The sequence below is a fragment of the Culex quinquefasciatus genome, chromosome 3 (assembly GCF_015732765.1).
Source record: "Culex quinquefasciatus strain JHB chromosome 3, VPISU_Cqui_1.0_pri_paternal, whole genome shotgun sequence".
Classification (NCBI taxonomy): domain Eukaryota; kingdom Metazoa; phylum Arthropoda; class Insecta; order Diptera; family Culicidae; genus Culex; species Culex quinquefasciatus.
This window is the reverse complement of record NC_051863.1, coordinates 178,758,847-178,777,460: the sequence shown is the minus strand read 5'-3', so window position 1 is coordinate 178,777,460 and position 18,614 is coordinate 178,758,847. Positions and strand designations below refer to the sequence as shown.

The window sequence follows — 18,614 nt, the reverse complement described above, 5'->3', positions numbered from 1 at the left end:
TTGGGACCGAGGATCGTTAAATAACTAATATATAACAAAAAACACAACTCCTTAAACTCCATACTTGGAGATCATGTAACTGACGAGGGTTACTTGGTCCAAGCGGGTCTTGCAGGTCTTGAACCTGCCGATGTACTCGGAGAAAATGCTCCACAGCTCTGCCGAACTGTAGAGTACCTCCCCGGCTTCGTCCTTCGTGGCTCCACCGTCTCGGGAGCCCCTGCTTCCTTGGCTTTTTCCTGCGGGGCGAGGGCGATCCTTCGATTTTCCGTCCGGAACTCGGCAGCGGAGGGAACTCCGCCGGCGTAAACGCCGGAACTGCTGAACTTTGCTTCTCCGCCTTTCTTGGCGGCGGTTTCGGTTTCGACGCCTGCTGTTTCAAGGGCCTCGTGGCGCGGTGGTTAGCGGCTTCGGCTGCCAATCCCTAAGTTGCTATCGGGCGCGGGTTCGATTCCCGCCTTTTCCTCCTGGCCTTCTATCGGATGGGGAAGTAAAACGTCTCCCATCTCCCCTTGAGGTGGCAGTTTCTGGTCCCATGGCCCAGCTGCAAACAGTTCCTGCACTGGGTCACGTTCGGCCGCTTGTTCCGGTAGGCCTCCCACCGGATGATAGTGCTTGCCACAACTTTCACTGCAGAGAGCTTTTTCAGATTGGTGTATCCCTTGGGGAAGACCACAATGTATGGAGTTTCGTCCACGCTGGACTTTTCCTTCCGCTTGATGACATGCACCTCCAGCGCGTCCAGCTTCAGCAGGTACTTGACCTCGTCCGGTTTCAGTTCATCAGGTAAGAACTACCCGATGATTTCGTTCGCTCCGCCGTTCGTGGGTGTAGAATTCCACTTTCTTCTTCTTGAAGAGCTCTTGCAACTTGTCAAAATCTTTGACAGAGAAGCAGGTCACCTTGGTTCCAAATCGGGTTAGTTTATAAATCGGGTTGAAACCAAATTTACAACTTTCCACTATTGCCACGAGCTTGTAAAAATCCGTGGTGCTCTTCACCACCAAAGGTGGTTGCTTTTGTTTACCTGCCGACTGGCCGGGTTGTGAAATCGCCGGGGCGTCTCCTCCTCTTGCTGGGCTGGCATTGTTGTTGTTTTCGTTTTCCGCCAGCGGGCTGAACTTGTTGTTATTGAGCACATTCTGCTCCACTTTTCCTTCTCGGACGACAGCTCCGGTGATCTCAGGGGTCTTCTTCCGCTTCCGATTTCCGGGGATGAGTTGAAAATCATCCGTCTCGGAGGTCTCTTCCACCTCCATCCGTCAAACAACTCGAGGCACGATGCCTTTAGCGCGCACGTCACACACGTCTACTCTCTCGGAGCTGTCAGAGCCCAGTGTATTTTTAAATTTGTTATCTTTATTTTGCGGAAAATTCTCAAAGCAATCAAAGTCACTCCGTTTTACGGTACTTCCATTTTTTATTACTTGACTATAAAAATTGTTGGGACATGTCATTTTAAGGGAAATTTAATGTACTTTTCGAATCGGCAATAACCTAGAAGAGTTTTTTTTTTAATTTAGAACAAAATTTCATTTTAAAATTTCGTGTTTTTCTAATTTTTTAAGGGTGTAACAATGTTCTACAATGCACAGTGGTCCAGATCGCAAAATTAAGTGGAAAATGGTGTCTTCAGAAGAGTTGTTGCAAATGGAAAGGGGCAACTTTTGGATTGGTTGAAAATTAGGGTGGTTCACGATTAGGGTGATTTTGAAAATCTAACTTTACAAGAATATTTTTGGGATTTTTTGTCTTCTAGAAAGTTATTAGGCTTGCCAATTCAAGCAATTTTGTCGAAGACACCAACATTTTATCTCATAATCTACGCCTTCTATGACCAAATTTATAAAAAAACATCTGAGCAAACCTTCAAAAATCAGTTTTTTGAACGTGGCAATTCAGGGTAAAGTTTTGGAGAAAAGTGACATTCGGAGCTCTGAAAAACGAACATTTTTATTTGTTGACATGTCAATTTGGACTCAAGGGTCAAACACCCATTTTATGGTAAAAAAGATCCAAATTTTTATGTTTTAAATATATCTTGAAAAGACGCAAGCCAAATTTTAAGCACCAGGTTGCATTTGAAAAAGGAGATCTAGCACTACAAATGCTGAAAAAATCTCAGAGGTGTTTTTCTTTAAACTCGAAATATCTTCATTTGAAAAAACCTAATTTTCAAGGGGAAAACATATGGGACCACCCTAACGAAATTCGAAAATTGTTTATATATATTTTTTTCCAAGTAATTTTGTCCGCTGAATCTGAATCAGCCCTCATAATTAAGCCAAAGTATTGAAAAATCGATTTTTGGTCATTTTTTGGGTTTCCATGTAAAATTATCATTTATGACCAAATTATGACCAAAAATCGAGTTATCGATACTTTTGCTCAATTCTGAGGGCAGATTCAAATCCAGCGGGCAAAATTTTTGAAAAAGTTAATCGTCGTTAATGTTTCAATTTTCGTGGTAAGCGTGGCCTCTCACCCAGTCGGCCTGGGTTCGATCCCAGACGGTCCAGGTGGCAATTTTTAGATACGAGATTTATCTGATCACGCCTTCCGTCGGACGGGGAAGTAAATGTTGGCCCCGGTCTAACCTAGCGGTTAGGTCGTTAGCTCAGTCCAGGTGTAGGATTCGTCTCCCTGGGTCCTGTCTCGGTGGAGTCGCTTGTAGACAGTTGGACTCACAATTTAAAGGTCGTCGGTTCGAATCCCGGGGTAGATGGAAACTTATGTGTAAAAAGAGGTTTGCATTTGCCTTAACACTCAAGCCTTCGGACACCCAGTTTTGACTTTTGAGTAGGAATCTCGAACAATATATTTATTTTAAAGAATTACAATTTATTTCAATTATAAATTTCCTTTTTTTTATTTCATGTTAAAAATAGTGAAAACTTTACATCCAGCTGTTCGCGACCTACATCGCATCTCTTCATGACCTGCACAACCAGCGCAGGTACGGTGTACGCGTACGGTACGGTTTCCTCTTAGCCAGTCAAATCAGCTGAAGGTGAAAAAAAATCGTGTGGAGAGTGCGAAGCGAAAAAAAAATCGATTGCTCAATTGAATCGAACAACAGGTTAATTGAAGAGGGGCAACGCGGCCCATATGCGATAAGAATCTTGGCGTTATTGCGATTGATTGATAGTCGAATCTAATTGGCATCGAAGCCTTTTCTTTTTTTTCGCCCCGATACGGTGGCTATCAGGCGCGCAGATGCGAATTTGATGATAAATTAGTCGTTTTTTACGGGCCACTAAAAGCAAAGCCTAGTTTTGTACCATCAAAAAAAAAAGAAGCCCCCACCGAACAAGTGCACTCTAAAACCAAAGTACCCGAAACAACCTTGAACCAATTTCGCTGCCAAATGGTCTTGTTCAACGGGGAGTTCTGTCTTCACCACCTCGCCACCGCCACAGGTCGAATAAAAGTGGCGCGAAAAAAAAGGAAAATCCATACCGGAAGGGAAAGAACAAACTCGAAGGTGACGACGATGAAAAGGATACTCGAGACGTGGCCGCGCGTTTTTTTTTTGTTCCTGTGCCGGGCGCATACGACCTTGATTTTGCGCTCCAGGACCTCGGCCGTGCCGTGGCCATCACCACTTCCACACCATCGTAGCACGTCGGAAAGGAGCGAACGATAGACCGTTGGCGCCCCGAATCCAGGTGAGATGGTGGCAGGGTGGCGACTTGAATGATAATTAAAAATGGTTTGCTAGTTATCTTACATTATTTGCATTCTTGTTGCATTTATATTTCTCTGTGAGTTTTCCTAAATTCTGAATATTTTTAAAGAAAATCTTAAAGTTCGCATGGTGTCAACTCCATTCAGAGAAAAACAAATCTCCGAATCATAAAGAATCCACAAATTCATCGAAAAACGGAGGTTAATAAAAAAACATTTTGATGCAGGAAATTTAATAAAATCTAAAAATGACAAACGGTTGAACGATTACAGATAATCAAAATCTAAAACAAAAGCATCTTTCATCCTTCTGATAGAATATTAGTAAGTAACACTAGAACACCTATATTTAAAAAAGCTTTCTTGAAATACTGGAAACAAGCGCCACGCACTGCACATTCACCAAAATAACTTACAGAACAAAGCTCAAAGATCGAGCATGACTTTTTTCAGATTATGTTTTGAACAGTCTGTTGAAGATTTGCATTGCAAAAAATATTAATTTGCATTTTGCAAAATAATATTCCTCAAGAAAAAGTATTAAAAATGAGGGAGACCAGGATATCCCACATTTGTTTATAAATGATGATTTTAACATTAGAAAGTATTTATCCAACATCTTTGATTTATTTTTTTTTAACTCAATCGAATTACTTTTCTTTTCCTGAAATTACTAGTATAAATCAAATGTCATGCTTAGGGTTAGTGAATTTTCAAGATTTCGCGGACAGCGTGAAATTCGTGAAATTGGAAGATTTCCGTGAAATCCCGTGAAATTTACCAATTTTCTCAAATCAATTCTTTGAAATGACAACATAATAAATATTGCATCCATAAAGCCTTTTTAGGTAAATAAATTTTACTAGTTTTTAATTGAAATGCGTTTACTGAGAAGTGCATGCTGCAAATACTTAAATTACGGTAACAAAAATCAGTCATATTAAAAAAAAACATATTCTTATAATCATTGAGTTATTACAAGGATGATATCATTAATCATTCATCAAATTTTGAATTTTTCGCCCAAAACTTGATAGAATTGACTGAACAAGTGATATGTTTTTGAAAGACTGATTTTTTTTAATTGATTTTTTAATTGAATTTATTTTTTTTTAGAAATTATTTAATAGCAAACACTTATGTAAAAGTAACATTCAGTATAAATAGCCTTTTCCCTGAGTCTATATGTGATTGACCAGAGGGACAGGCATTAATAATATAGAATAAATAAAAATTTACATTAGAGTAAAGAAAAATATTGAAAAATAGCTTGCTATTCAGAGTATCAATAATAGTTTATCAGTTTTTTTAGGAAACTAACCCATTTTCAAATTCCCGACCTTTTCCCGACTTTTCCAGAACCACTAATAATAGGCATTTCTAATATAAAAAATTATTTGAAACAAAAAACTCTTTATGAAAAAGTCAATAAGAAGCCATCGAAAAAATTTCTAAATGAATTATAACAAATCAAACTATTGACAATTTTATTAAAATCAGAAACTTAATTATTTTTGTTCAGTTGATTTTACAAAGTTTCGTTTTTGATTTTGTAAATTTTTATATAGGATTTTTTTAATCTATGCTGAAATTTAAATAGTTGTCATTATTAAGCCTTTTTTCAACTAAAAATTCAGTTTGTTTCACCTCTTATTTCATGCGCAATATTTAAAAAGACAAATTCTTTAAACATATTTGCAATAACTTAAATAAAAATTACTAGAATATTTTTTACTATTTCAATTCTTTTTTATATTTTTTCTAATTGAAGATAACCTTTTTCCTTTTATTCTTTCAGAACGAACAACGATTGGCTTTCATTCAATGTTTAAGTTTTCCGATAACTGAAATCAAGCTATATCTATAGTAATTTACCCATACTCACAGATTTTTTTCAAACATTTAATCAATTTGAAAACTTTACGCTGGTCATAATCGTTAAAATTAGGCTCTATTTTTATATTAGTTTTTCATTACCTTTGTTTTAAGACAGATGTTACATCTTGAACTTTAAACTAAATTCCTTAAACCTTAAAATTAATGTAAGTTCGTAAGGAAGAATTGAGTGAAATAAAATTGAAAATTGTATAAAATATTAAAATAATTTTCTAGATTTAGAAAATAATTTTCAAAAGAGTATTCTTAGGATTCCCGACTTTTCCCGACTTTTAGACAAATCACAAATTTCCGACTTTTTCCCGATTTATTGCGGATTTTGGCGATTTCCCGACTTTCCCGATTTCCCGGCTTGAGTGGCCACCCTGAATAAATAAGCAATATTTTCATTCGATGTAATAACAATTTGACTACTATTTTATTCGAAAAGAATAATGTTATGAGAAATTTAAAGTTTCAAGCTTGGTTTATTCAACATTAATTGATGCCTTTCATTTGATTTGATGATACAATCACCTTTTAAGAACATTTCAGATTTTTTCTGAGTCCTATTAAATTTTCACGATATTTGATTATTTTGGGTTGGATGGTTTCCGTGGAAGTAGAGCGTCCAATTTCCCGGGGTTACCAATTTCCCGGGAAATCCCGGGAATTCCCGGGAAATTTTAAATTATTGGAGATTGCTCTAATCTTAGTTCTGAATCATATTTTGCACCAAAATTGAATAGAACAGCGACTTTAATGGTTAAAATAAGTGTAAAAATCAACTAATAGCTTGACTGCATGTAAAAATTCATACAACTACAAGAAAATGTATATTTTTCTAATTGTTTAAGCTCAAATCGTAAAATAAATCAAAAAATGATCTCTTGTATTTTTGTTGAAAAGTATTTTTTCACCAAAGTGTTTGGACAGTAAGTAAAATGAATCCGTACTCCGCAATCGTAAATTTCTTTAAAACTTGCCTCTGTGACCAGTTTGAGAATGTATGGTTTGACACATGAAGTTGAAACGAATAAAATCATTCAGAAATTATTTTTTTCATAACAAATAACTTCTCTAAACCAAGTTAAGTTTTTCCTTAAAAATCTAACTTCTCGTGTTTGTTTTACTTCAAACAACTCAATGTTTTCAAATAGTTGGAGCAAGTTATTCAACCATGTTTGCATTTTCGGGCACCTCTTAAACAATACAAAGTTAACCTTCTAACACCCATAATTCTCTTACTTTAAATTGATTTTTTTTTTTGAATGAGTTGAAGTAATTCTTCTTGCAAAAACCTATTTGAAATATTTAATGAAACCAATTTAATTTTCATCTAATTTAATCATGGTAAACAAAAACGTAAACTATTCGTATTCTTTATTCTGTATTCAATTATTCTTCAAAAAGAATTGTAAAAGTTTATTTTCATTAAGCTAGGTCTATTTCCAGTTGCTTCAGAAACCAATATTATCAGAAATAATTCTTGGTATTAAAATGAGTTTCTCTACGTGGAAGTTAAACAAAATACTACTTTTTTGTTTTCTGTTGCGTTTTACTAACATTTTGAAGATTTCGTTACAGATTAAATTATTTTTGCCTATTGATTTTTAATTAAGTGTACAAAATGAACAAGAATGTTGAATATTGATATGAGATTCAATAAATTCAAAAAATATAAAATAGAAGCAAATCAGCGAAAACATAAGTCGAATATTAAAAAAGTAATATTACATCTGGGAAGGGGTACATCTTTTATGTCAGAAGAAATGTGTAATTTTACCTCTGAAAATATGTAATTTTACCACTTTTCTGCGGTAAAATTACATCATAAAATATGTAATATTCAACCTTCCAAAATTACACCCTCCAAATTTACACAATTTTTAATGTGCAGTTACATAAATCAGAATACGCAAGCCCTAAATTTCGTTTTTAAATAAATATAGAGAGCCTACCCATACGGTATCCATGTTTTTTTTTGGAAATTAGGAAAAGTTTGTTTGTGTCACCTTCAAATTTAGCGAAGAATTTTTTTTTAGTTTATTGAAAAATAATATATAACGAAGCATAAAATGTACTTTCTGTAATTTAAACATCAGATTTTCAGAGTTATTTTAACATTTTTCACGTTCCGCGAAATGTCCGTGAAATTTGGTGTTTTGCAATTATGGTCCCCGTGAAATTTGCAATTGTTGAGCGTGAAAAATCACTCACCCTAGCTCATGTTTTTTAGCAACAATTAAAAAAATGTTAGACTTGATTTGAAATTTTTGCAGATCAGAACATTTCACATTTTTCGACATGGAGAATCGAGCAAATAGTTGTCATTTTCAATTGGAGTTGTTGTTAATTCATTTATTTCAATTGCAAATTTAATTAAGCATTTAAAAATTAAATATATTTTTAATATGATTATATATTTTTTGCCAAAAGAAAAATAATTTGCACCATCCTAAACAATGGAGCAAAATATGATTTTTAAAGTCTTTTAGAAAACATTAAAAAATAACTGGCAAATCCAAAAATAAATATTTTGGCAATTTAACTTTTAGTGATAAAATGATGAGTTTTGTTTTCCTTGTACACATGTTTTCTAAACTGTATTAAGGTAGTTGTAAATTTTATTTTATGTTTAGGATACATTTAATAACGTTTGCTTTTGCTTTTTTTTATTCAATACTTTGCCGAAGACACCAAATCGATCAGAAAATTTCTTTTAAGATACAGATCCGGAGTTTTTTTTTTTTTTTAAAGTACCTATAAACCAAATTTTCAGTTTTGCTTTTTGGGTGTTTTTCAATACCCCTGACTCAAGCCGGTTTCAAAAACACCCAAAAAGCAAAAACTAGAAATTTGGTTTATTGGAACTTTTCAAAAAAAAACTCCAGAGATTTTCCATTGTTCACCCATTTTTATGATCACCCGCAAATTTGTATAGAACAATATTATTAATGGAAAATGGCTTCTTTTGACAAAGGGAATGCATGGACAAATCTAATATAATATCTTTCATCTGAATTGGAAAAAAATACATTAAAATAATAATAAAAAAAAGCTAAATAGTTGAGGAATACCATTGAGTTTTTTTTTTGTTTTGTTAAACAATCTGATATTTTTAGAAATTTTTAAAGAAATTTGTTTTAACAGATTCCTAAATGAGTTTATTTTGTAATTTATTTTATACATACAGAGTATTCTTTGAAATATGATAGTTATTTAAAGTCATTCGTATTTTTATGAACAAATCAAATCTTGAACGTTTTGAAAAAAATCTATGAATCTAGACTTTTTCGGAAATCGTTAAGTTATTGGGCAAAAAATATACTTCTAAGTTCACACCCTGTTGAAAAAAAAAAATGTTTATTAAAAGAAATCAACGAGGTGTGTTTGATTTTCCCAAGGTTTTCTTTTGTAAAATTATTTTTTTTACAGTTTTAAATTAAAAATTATCGATTCAACCTATCAACAATTTACCTTACCACCCTCTTCGTAACTGCCCGGTAATGGTGGTGGTGTTGCAAATTGGACAATGACCACCATCGGAAGAAAGCACACAGATTCCACAAACTCCAACAGGCCACCAGCATCTTAGCGGCGGTAGGGAGGCCGGTTTCGGGGCTGTTGTGTTGATGATTTATTGCCACCGAGGTGAACCCGGCCTCCGACCATGTTTTCACCGGGGTGTCGTGACGGTTTCCTCGAGGGACGATGACAGGTTTGCAGGTTTTTGGAGGGGCAGGTTGGCTTGTTGAAAAGTGTAGCGAAATTGTATTATTTGCCACCGCGCCGTCGATAATGGTGCCACGGAGGGTGGTATAAATAGAACACATCAGAATGGAATTTGCGGCGCTGCTTTTGCGGGCGGAGAGCGTGAGCGTGATGATCGAGTCTGTCCAGCGAATTTGGAGGAAATTATTGCCAAATCTATGCATTAGCACGTGAGAAGAAATAAATTCAACGAATGAGAAACTTACAGAAATTTGTTGGAAAAATGCCTAAAAATTATATCAAATTCCACAGAAATTCAACGGCAGATCAACCGACGAAACGAAACTATTGGCACTACGCCCCCCGGGGCATGGCCTTCCTCTAACGTGGGATTTCTGCTCCAGCGCCTCTGACGAGACAGGAGAAACCGACGTGTATCATGAATCAATGATAACCATAATTGAGAGCACTCTGAATGCTGGCACTTTCCCAGAGTTCCGCGCGGAGCCTGTTGCTGCCGATAATAAGATCAAAGCCGTACTATCGTTGCAAGCCACTTGATGCCACCTCCTAATGGATTTTTGAATAGCTGAGCTTCGTTAGTTGGCCATTGAAGTGGATGTCTTTTGAAAGACACTTTTGTGGTGATTTTGAAAATAGTTTGGCAAATGTTTGAAAATAAGTTAGGGCACCTTTTGACGTATTTGAAAATCCTAAAAATATTAATAGTCTAGACTCGATTATCCGACGCTTTGATTATCCGAATTTTTCTAGGACTTTGGATAATCAAATCACGACTCAAAAACATGTTTTTCATGCTTTTTAAATTTTCCTAATTTTAACATGAAATCTGAATTCCATTTCAGCCGCCATTTTGGATTAATCACTCTAGAGTAGTTTATGGGCTCTTGGGCACAAAACTAAAAAAAAAAGACAAGGAAAAAAATCCTGATAAGGAAGTCTCTCAATTTTCAATCTTTCAATTGTTTTGTAGTTTGTAATCCGGCTGAAACTTTTTTGTTGCCTTCGGTGTGCCCAAAGAAGACATTTTGAATCATTAATTTGTCCATATAATAATTCATATAAATTTGGCAGCTGTCCATACAAAAATGATATGTGAAAATTCAAAAATCTGTATCACTTGAAGGAATTTTTTGATCGATTTGGTGTCTTCGGAAAAGTTGTAGGTATGGATAAGGACTACACTGAAAAAATATGATACACGGTAAAAAAAAAGCTAATTTATAATTTAACTTTTTGTCACTAAAACTTGAATTGCAAAAAAAAACTATTTTTAATTTTTTTTTATTTTTTGATATGTTTTAGAGGACATCAAATGCCAACTTTTCAGAAATTTCCAGGTTGTGCAAAAATTTTTTGACCGAGTTTTAAATTTATGAATCAACACTGATTTTTAAAAAAAATCTAAATATCGGTCTCAAAAAAAATTATTTTCATTTTTCGATGTAAAATTAAATTTGCAATCAAAAAGTACTTTAGTGAAATTTTGATAAAGTGCACCGTTTTCAAGTAAAAACCATTTTTGAGTAACTTTTTTGAAAAAAGTCGCAGTTTTTCCTATTTTTAAATTAGTACCCATGTTTGCCCACTCTTGAAAAACATATTTTTAAAAAGCTGAAAAAATTCTCTAAAACGAAGTTGACTTTATAGCTGTCGGCCACCATTGCTAGTACCAACCACTAGTGTCTTCCTTTTTATCTACAAGGACTTCGCCGCCCTGGGCTCCTAAGTGTATGAAAGTATGGCACGAAGCGACGGCGCCGAATACCCATATTTACACAAAGAATTTTCTAAATTTTGCTAAAATTTTTGGTTTAAAAACAGGAAAATTGATGTTTTCATAGTCTTACCCAAACTACCTACAATTTTCTAATATATCTCAACAAATAATGGTCCGATTTACAATGTTAAAATATGAGACATTCATGAAATTTTCCGATCTTTTCAAAAACATGTTTAAAAAATAAATAAATCAAGACTTACATTTCAAAAGGGCGCAACATTGAATGCTTTTGTTCATAAAATTATTTTTATTAGGTCATTTTTGGTGCTGGGACCTGGTTTGGACCGAGTCGACTTTTTTAATTACATTTTACTTAAAGCTAAGAGTAATTACAGAGGATCTTTTATTTTTCTTTACTTACTGAGCAACTCTCTACGAAATCGGCCGATTTCGACCATTTTTATTTTTTGTATTTTTTTATTTGACTTAAACTTTGTGGGGGCCTTCCCTATGACCAAATAAGCTATTTTGCGTCATTGGTTCACCCATACAAGTCTCCATACAATTTTGGCTGCTGTCCATACAAAAATGGTACGTAAATATTCAAACAGCTGTAACTTAGGTATACGGAAAAAAATTGCACATTTTAACAGGGCCAAACATTGAATATCACGCCCATTTAAAATGCTAGTCTTGATTTAAAAAATTTCAAATTTTTTTTTTCGAAAAGATCGGAAAATTTCACGAATTGTTCATGTATTAACATTGAAAATCGGACCATTATTTGCTGAGATATGGTCATTAGAAAATGGTGGATTGTTTTGGTGGATTAAGAAAGCTTCAATTTTCGGGTTTCTTTTTCCAATTTTCAATGTCTCTTAGACAATTTTATAGCAAATTTTCTGAACTTTAAAAAAAAAATTAGAAATGGTCACTATTTTAACAAATTGAAAAACTGCAAATATTTCGCTAAAATCAAACTTTCGGTGGCTATATCTTGAAAACGGAGCCCTTTATCAAAAAATCTGTAGAGAACTTTTCGATTGCAAATTCAATTTTGCATTGAAAAATAATGTCAAACTTGTTTTTCGCAATTCGCAATTCGCAATTTCGCAATTTTCAGTGTAAGAACGGGCCTTGACCGATCTTATGCACTAGGTTCCCGACGAACACGCACTGCCCTTACACCTACATCTCACCCTTGCTCTGAGTCAGTACGAGCAACACGCTAGAACACGCTTTGAGTGCTCGTGCCAGGCATACACACCTTCTTTTCCGGTTACGCATTTTAACTCGGCCGGGGGTGGTACATTACGTAGGGTTTGATGTAAGTATAAGCGCCTAACCATTTATAGTGTGCCTAACAAATTTCATTAAAGCAAAAACTGTTTTATTTTTAGTTTGAATTCAAAAACTAATTGTTATTTACTGTGTTTTGTTTTCTACTGAAAGCTTTCCTAGTGTTGAGTCGTGTTTATATGTTGCTATTTCTTTTGTCGCGGTGTTTTGTTACAATTTTTGGTCCTAAGCATGTTATAAAAGTTTACCAAAAATACAATAATAATATTTGTGTTAATTCTTTAACCACTCCATAAATTGAGTAATGGCTCAAACCTCACTTGTTTGAAAAAAGGGTGGAGATTGAAAACAATTGACAGTAAAAGAGAATTTATTTTATAAAAATCAAGTATCAATAGTAAGAGAATGATGAGCGTATTTTGAAGAATAAAAATGAGAAGCTAGATGTATTAGATGTAAAATTAGACAATAGTTAATAAATAGAGATACAAAACAAGCTTAGATTATAGTAATGATAATTTATAGGACAGATAAAGAATTATTCAAATAAATAAATTCGCAATAAAATCAAAAAAGATTAGGCAAATGATAAATAGACTTGATATTACTAGTACATGAAGGAAGAGTATATTTTTAAGGAAAAAAAAGCAAAACAAAGTTTGTTACAGCAGTATCAATTGATAGAAAAGAGTGGAAAAGCTTTGAGAGATAAGAGAATCAAAAGTTAGTAAAATAAAATCAAATGTTGGAAATTAAATAGAAGAATCAGTGAAGAATTGGGAATCAGAAGAGCAAAATAAAAATAGAAGATAGGTGGTAGCTGAGAATGAAGAGAAGAGAAACCCCGTTGTGCGATGTTTCAGGTACATCCACAGCAGTTGACTCAACATACTGCGAATCAAAACAATACCGTCTACAATCACAAATTACTTCCCTTTCCAACATTGTCGCGCCCCTTTCTTTTAGCCGTCTCGACTCTGACCCGCGGTGGTCAAAGGTTTACGATCCGTTTCCACAGGCCACCAGCTAGGTCATCATGAAAACCAAGCCAACGTGGAGGTAAGAAAATAGGACACTCGCAAGGAACCAGAGCTATACTGTTCTGATCAAGATAATTCGGATGATCTAACAGAACTACGGATGTAGTTAGTTACGCTCCTTCCAGGATGTTCCTTACGTGGACGTCAACCGAAGAGTACGCAACAAGGTCAGTGCCATTGCATGCTCTTAGGTATCAATCCTTGGCCTGCAATAATGTCAAACTTGTTTTTGCATGAAAATTCGATTTTTTCCAAAAATCACTATTTTTTCAAAAATTCATAACTCGGCGGCAGATTTTTTGACCATGTTTCTCTATGGCTCAAAAGTTGCGGATTTTTGTCCCCTAAAACATATCAAAAAACTTCGAAAATAAAAAAATACGTATTTTGGGAAATTGAGTTTTTGTGAAAAAAAAAATAATAAAAAAATCGGCAATTTTTTTCCGTGTACCTATCTTTTCTCAACAGTTCTCAACAATACCTACAACTTTGCCGAAGACACAAAATTGATCAGAAAATTCACTCAAAAGTTACAGCTGTTTGAATATTTACATACCATTTTTGTATGGACAGCAGCCAAATTTGTATGGAGACTTGTATGGATGAACCAATGACGCAAAATAGCTTATTTGGTCATAGGGAAAGCCCCCACAAAGTTTGAGCCAAATCAAAAAATACAAATAAAATCTATTTCCGGTTTTGGTAGAGAATTGCTCTACTACTTTTTTTGTTATTACTATTCGATACAAATGCCGATAATCTCCAAATGGATTTTAAGCTTGCCTTCAAAACAATTTTAAATAACTTCATAAAATATAAAAAAAAATTAGAAAATATCTGCAAAAAATATTTTTTTTAATTTTATTTATAAATTAAATTTAAAAATTAACCACTTCACTAAATTTTAAATTTCGCAATTCGCAACGTGTCGTGTCGAGTTGACAAAGACATGTATGTAATATATTTTAATTTTTGGCGAAATTCCACAGAAAAAATGGTTTGAAATAAGTTGCCAATGTTATCCCGTCGCCGGGGCCCTTGTTATTTATTTCTTTTTAATATAATTTAAAAATTTTGTTTAAATTTTTAAACAAATTTTAGAATTTAAATTTTTTGGAAATAGAAAATTTTAGAATCTTGAATTTCCACTCGGATTTTTATTATTTAATGTAAAAATAAGTATGCAGTAATTTTTGTATTTTCCCACATTATGCTTTATTGCATTTTAGAAAATGTAAAACCACAAAATGTACACCCAAAATTCAGAATCGAGATAATCGTTCTCTCAAAATTTATTGAGGGCTCAGTGCCAAAATCGATAGAATAATGGTACCAACTCACACCATCATAACAAATGAGTTCATTCGTTAGTTGAATCAATAAATCTCCAACAAGTGTCATACATCGACTTCTGACTTCTCCATGGTTACCAAGCTGTGGTGGCCGAGGCAGCTAAGTCATTGGATTGGTTTGTCAAAGGTCTCTGGTTCGATTCCCGTTGTCGACACTTTTGGTTTTTTGTTTGACGGATGAACTTTTTTTGCAAATGAACCTCGAGAGAATAGTTCTATCGCCCATCTCGAGCTGTGTTCTCTGCGTCCGTGAATGGTACCACTATTCTCTCGACTCGAGACCATCATTCTCACGGACTAGCGCTGCCAGTTTTGGGTGTAATGTCAGATAGTGGTAGAATAAGCCAAATACTATAACAAAAAAAAACGAAAAATATTATAACAAACAAACATAAAATAAGCAAGATAAAAGCAAATAAATATACCGTAAACCGGGGTGACATTGATAGGATTTCAATTTATTTTTGGAATATTTTCCTACAGGAAAGGTTTTCTCAAGATTATTATTTTTAAAACATGTACTGGGGTAGGCCACACAAAGTTCATGCAAAATTTTGGAAAAAAAAGTTTTTTCAATAGTGTTTTGAAAAATAGTTACGTTAAAAATTCTTATTTTAAATACCGGGGTGACTTTGATAGTCATAGTTTTTCTTGTTAAAATCTTATTTAAGATGTTCAAACTTTGTTTGTACGTTAAATATACAATCACTAATGTAGCTGATATAGTTTTTAAGAAGAAAAAAAATCGATATTTGTATTTAGTTAACTAAGTTTATAAGCTTTATAACAAAATACATTTAAATTTTAGGTAAAATTGTTAAAAAGTTGGAATTTTGCCTGAATTTTTTTTAAAACTTGTGTTGTTTATAAAATTATCGAGTTATATTGCATTTTATACTGAATTCGAAGCACGAATCACAAGTTTTCACATTTTACATGAAATTTGTTCTACTGAAATTGCCTATAAATTTGGAGATTTTTTTTTAATTGTGTTTCAAAAACACATATTATTTATTATTTACGGCAGTGGATCGCTCGACACACTCGCTCAACAATAGCGTGTGTGCGTGTTCCATCTGCCTAATAACAGAAGAAGCCTTTGTGTCCGCAATAGATCTAATTCCTGGTCGCAGTGGATAGTGGCATCGAACAAAAAAAAAAACCTTCTCCTAGTAAAAAATTGTCCAAAGAATCCGAAAATGCATTCCGTTTTCAGATTCAAAATCATGTTCCTTGAGAAAAACATGACACTTTGAGAAGTTTAAAATAATGCCATTCATCAACAATTTCTTAACTTGAAGTTACTAACTTTTTAAAATTTTCAAAATTTTATGAAAAGTTCATTTTAAGGTACTTTGAACACTTCTCTACCACGGTCAGTATGATTCTAAACCATTCCGTACGTATTTTAATTGTACTCTTCATTTTGCGGAAAAATCGCAAACCTATCAAAGTCACCCCATTTTACGGTACTAAAACTGAAACAAAAAAAATACCTCCCAAACACGGAAAAAATAAATAAAAATTTCGAAACGTAATTTAAAATTAAAAGGTTAGAAGCAGAGCATGAGAGACCACCAATGGTTACCCCTCCGTTGCTGAACAGAACCGTAATATCCTTTCAGCACGATCGATCATAGGCTTCGGCGATCTAGTGATGTTTCCCTTATCAACAGCATGAATGAATGTGCCGAAAAGATAAAACACTATGATTGCTAAAACTAGATCAGTTGCGAACAGGTAACAGTCATTGGCCACCAACGGCGCCCGCCATGTCAGTTTGTAGATCTCGTTTTTAAAGGACGGGAATGTTAGTTTGCGCGGATAATCGACATAAAGGAAATGTTTCGACCCGAAAAAAAAAATCAGAAAAAGGGTATGAAAACTTAAACAGAGCCAATTTTTGAAAATATTGTATGCTACGGTTCGATCTTAAAATTAAATAAAACCAAAAGCTTTACAGGTTCCAAAAATGGTTCAATTTTTAATTTGCGAAAAGAAAATCGCTTGAATTTGTAACAGTCCTCTAAACAAATAGCAGATCTGCCAATTTTATATATTTTTTTGCATTTTTTCTCAATCAAATGTGAAAAAACCTAGCAAGATAGCCAATAAATCAACAAATTGCAAAACAATAGTTCCAGAACATCAACTTCATCGATTAATTTCGCACACTCGCACCACCCGCTTTCCCCGTGCCTCCACCACCACCACGCGCAACAAACGCCGAGGACCTTGGCCAAGGACTTGAATCGGCCACCGAAAAAAGCGTTCCTTCCCGTGCGGGCACTGCGTTTTGGGGTTGGGGCGACACGACGTTTGCGTGACCATGTGCAAATCCAGGAGCAAGAGCGCCTGGGCTGTGGTGCGTTTTATTGATCGCAGGCCCTAACGACGGAATCAGATGGTTTCACGCGTGGGGTTGGGCCAAATCTGTGCCAATTGTTGGGCGATTTCTGGAGGGGGTTTCGATGTGGCCGGGGTCACATGGTCCCCAGGCGGGAAGGGGAAGCGCTGCTTTAACGTAGTTGTTAGCGAACTATTTAGCACACCTTCTGGTAGAGATTGAAGGTAAGAAAGTTTTGATGTTTATGCAAATTAGCACCGGGGCGTCAACTTTTTTTTGTGGGTAAACCGGATTCCAAGACGCAAGCTTCCAGCAGTAGCCGAAACTCGTTTTTATTTTTGGACTGATTATTCACCTTGGCGAGCGAAGTTCCTTCGGCTTCGTAGCTGGAATCGATGACGAATTTTTGCACCACTTTTGTGTTATTCAACAATAATCTTTCTCCTTTCACACTCACAACACACACCAGCCACACTTTTATTTTGATTTTGTTTTATTTTGGCCAACTCAGAAGGCCCTGGAGAAAGCACTGAAGCACCATGGCAGCAGAGGAAAAATGGCAATCTTTTAATCCGTCGAAAAGAAATGAGCAAAATTCCTCGATCCAAAAACAATCATCAAACTGCAACAATCATTCACTATTGTTTCAATTAAACACCCCGCAAAATAACCATCCAAACACTCGAATTTTGAGCTTTCACTTCCAGGCTTGCTTGCACCACACACCACCAAACGCCCCACAGCCAGAGAGGGTGGAAGATTCGCGGATTTCATTCGCCACGACGAGAGAAAAATAACCGTTCCGCACCGAACGTCCGAGTCCGACTGGATGGGAGAAGAACGCTGTAGCCGCGGCGTTCGAAAGAGAGAGAGGGAGAGAGAAGCATAATTTTGAGCATAAAAAAGTGCATCGCAGCTGTCAATCAAGCAGGGGGTTCAGGCCGGGCTACACCACCGATTAAAACAGGGAAGGAGAGTAATATTTGGAAAGGACGTATTACTGATCTAGATTTTTTGAGTAGAGGGCTTTTGTTACACTGGTAAACAGCATTACACTTTTTTCAGTTCACTTTTACACACTTGTATGGGATTTTTCAGTTCACGTATGATTACACACTTTCGTGTAATCATACTTGAACTGAAAAATCCCATATAAGTGTGTAAAAGTGAACTGAACAATGTGTAATGTTATCAGTGTAATTTGATTTTGTTAACCGCGGTGGATTTTCTTGAAATAATTCGAACTGTCAAAAATCCACCAAAGCATCTACCACATTGATCGCACAAAAATCTGTGGTAGAAAAGTATCCACCGGTAGATGCTTTGGTGGATGTTTGACAGTTCGAATTATTTCAAGGAAATCCACCGCGGTTAACCAAATCAAATTAACAAAAGCCCTTAGGTCTTTTAAGTAGAGACCTCGCCCTGCACGCAACCCAGGGGATCGCAATAATTGAGAAAAATGTCACAAAAACAAGTTAGGTTATGTCAACTCAATTTTTGAGATCAGTTTTCTCAATATTGAGTTGATGATTGCGAACACATTTTTAGAAAAT

General features: G+C 35.0%; 1 protein-coding gene across 1 annotated transcript in view; it reads right to left on the bottom strand.

Moving 5' to 3' along the window:
• Positions 1 to 17,902, bottom strand: part of LOC6043980 (beta-1,3-galactosyltransferase 5) — an 84,863-nt gene extending 66,961 nt beyond the window's left edge. Inside the window, exon 1 of the mRNA XM_038261797.1 lies at positions 17,414 to 17,902. The gene's annotated coding sequence lies outside the window, so the exon portion shown is untranslated. The remainder of the gene's footprint in view (positions 1 to 17,413) is intronic.
• Between the last annotated feature and the right edge of the window lie 712 nt (positions 17,903 to 18,614).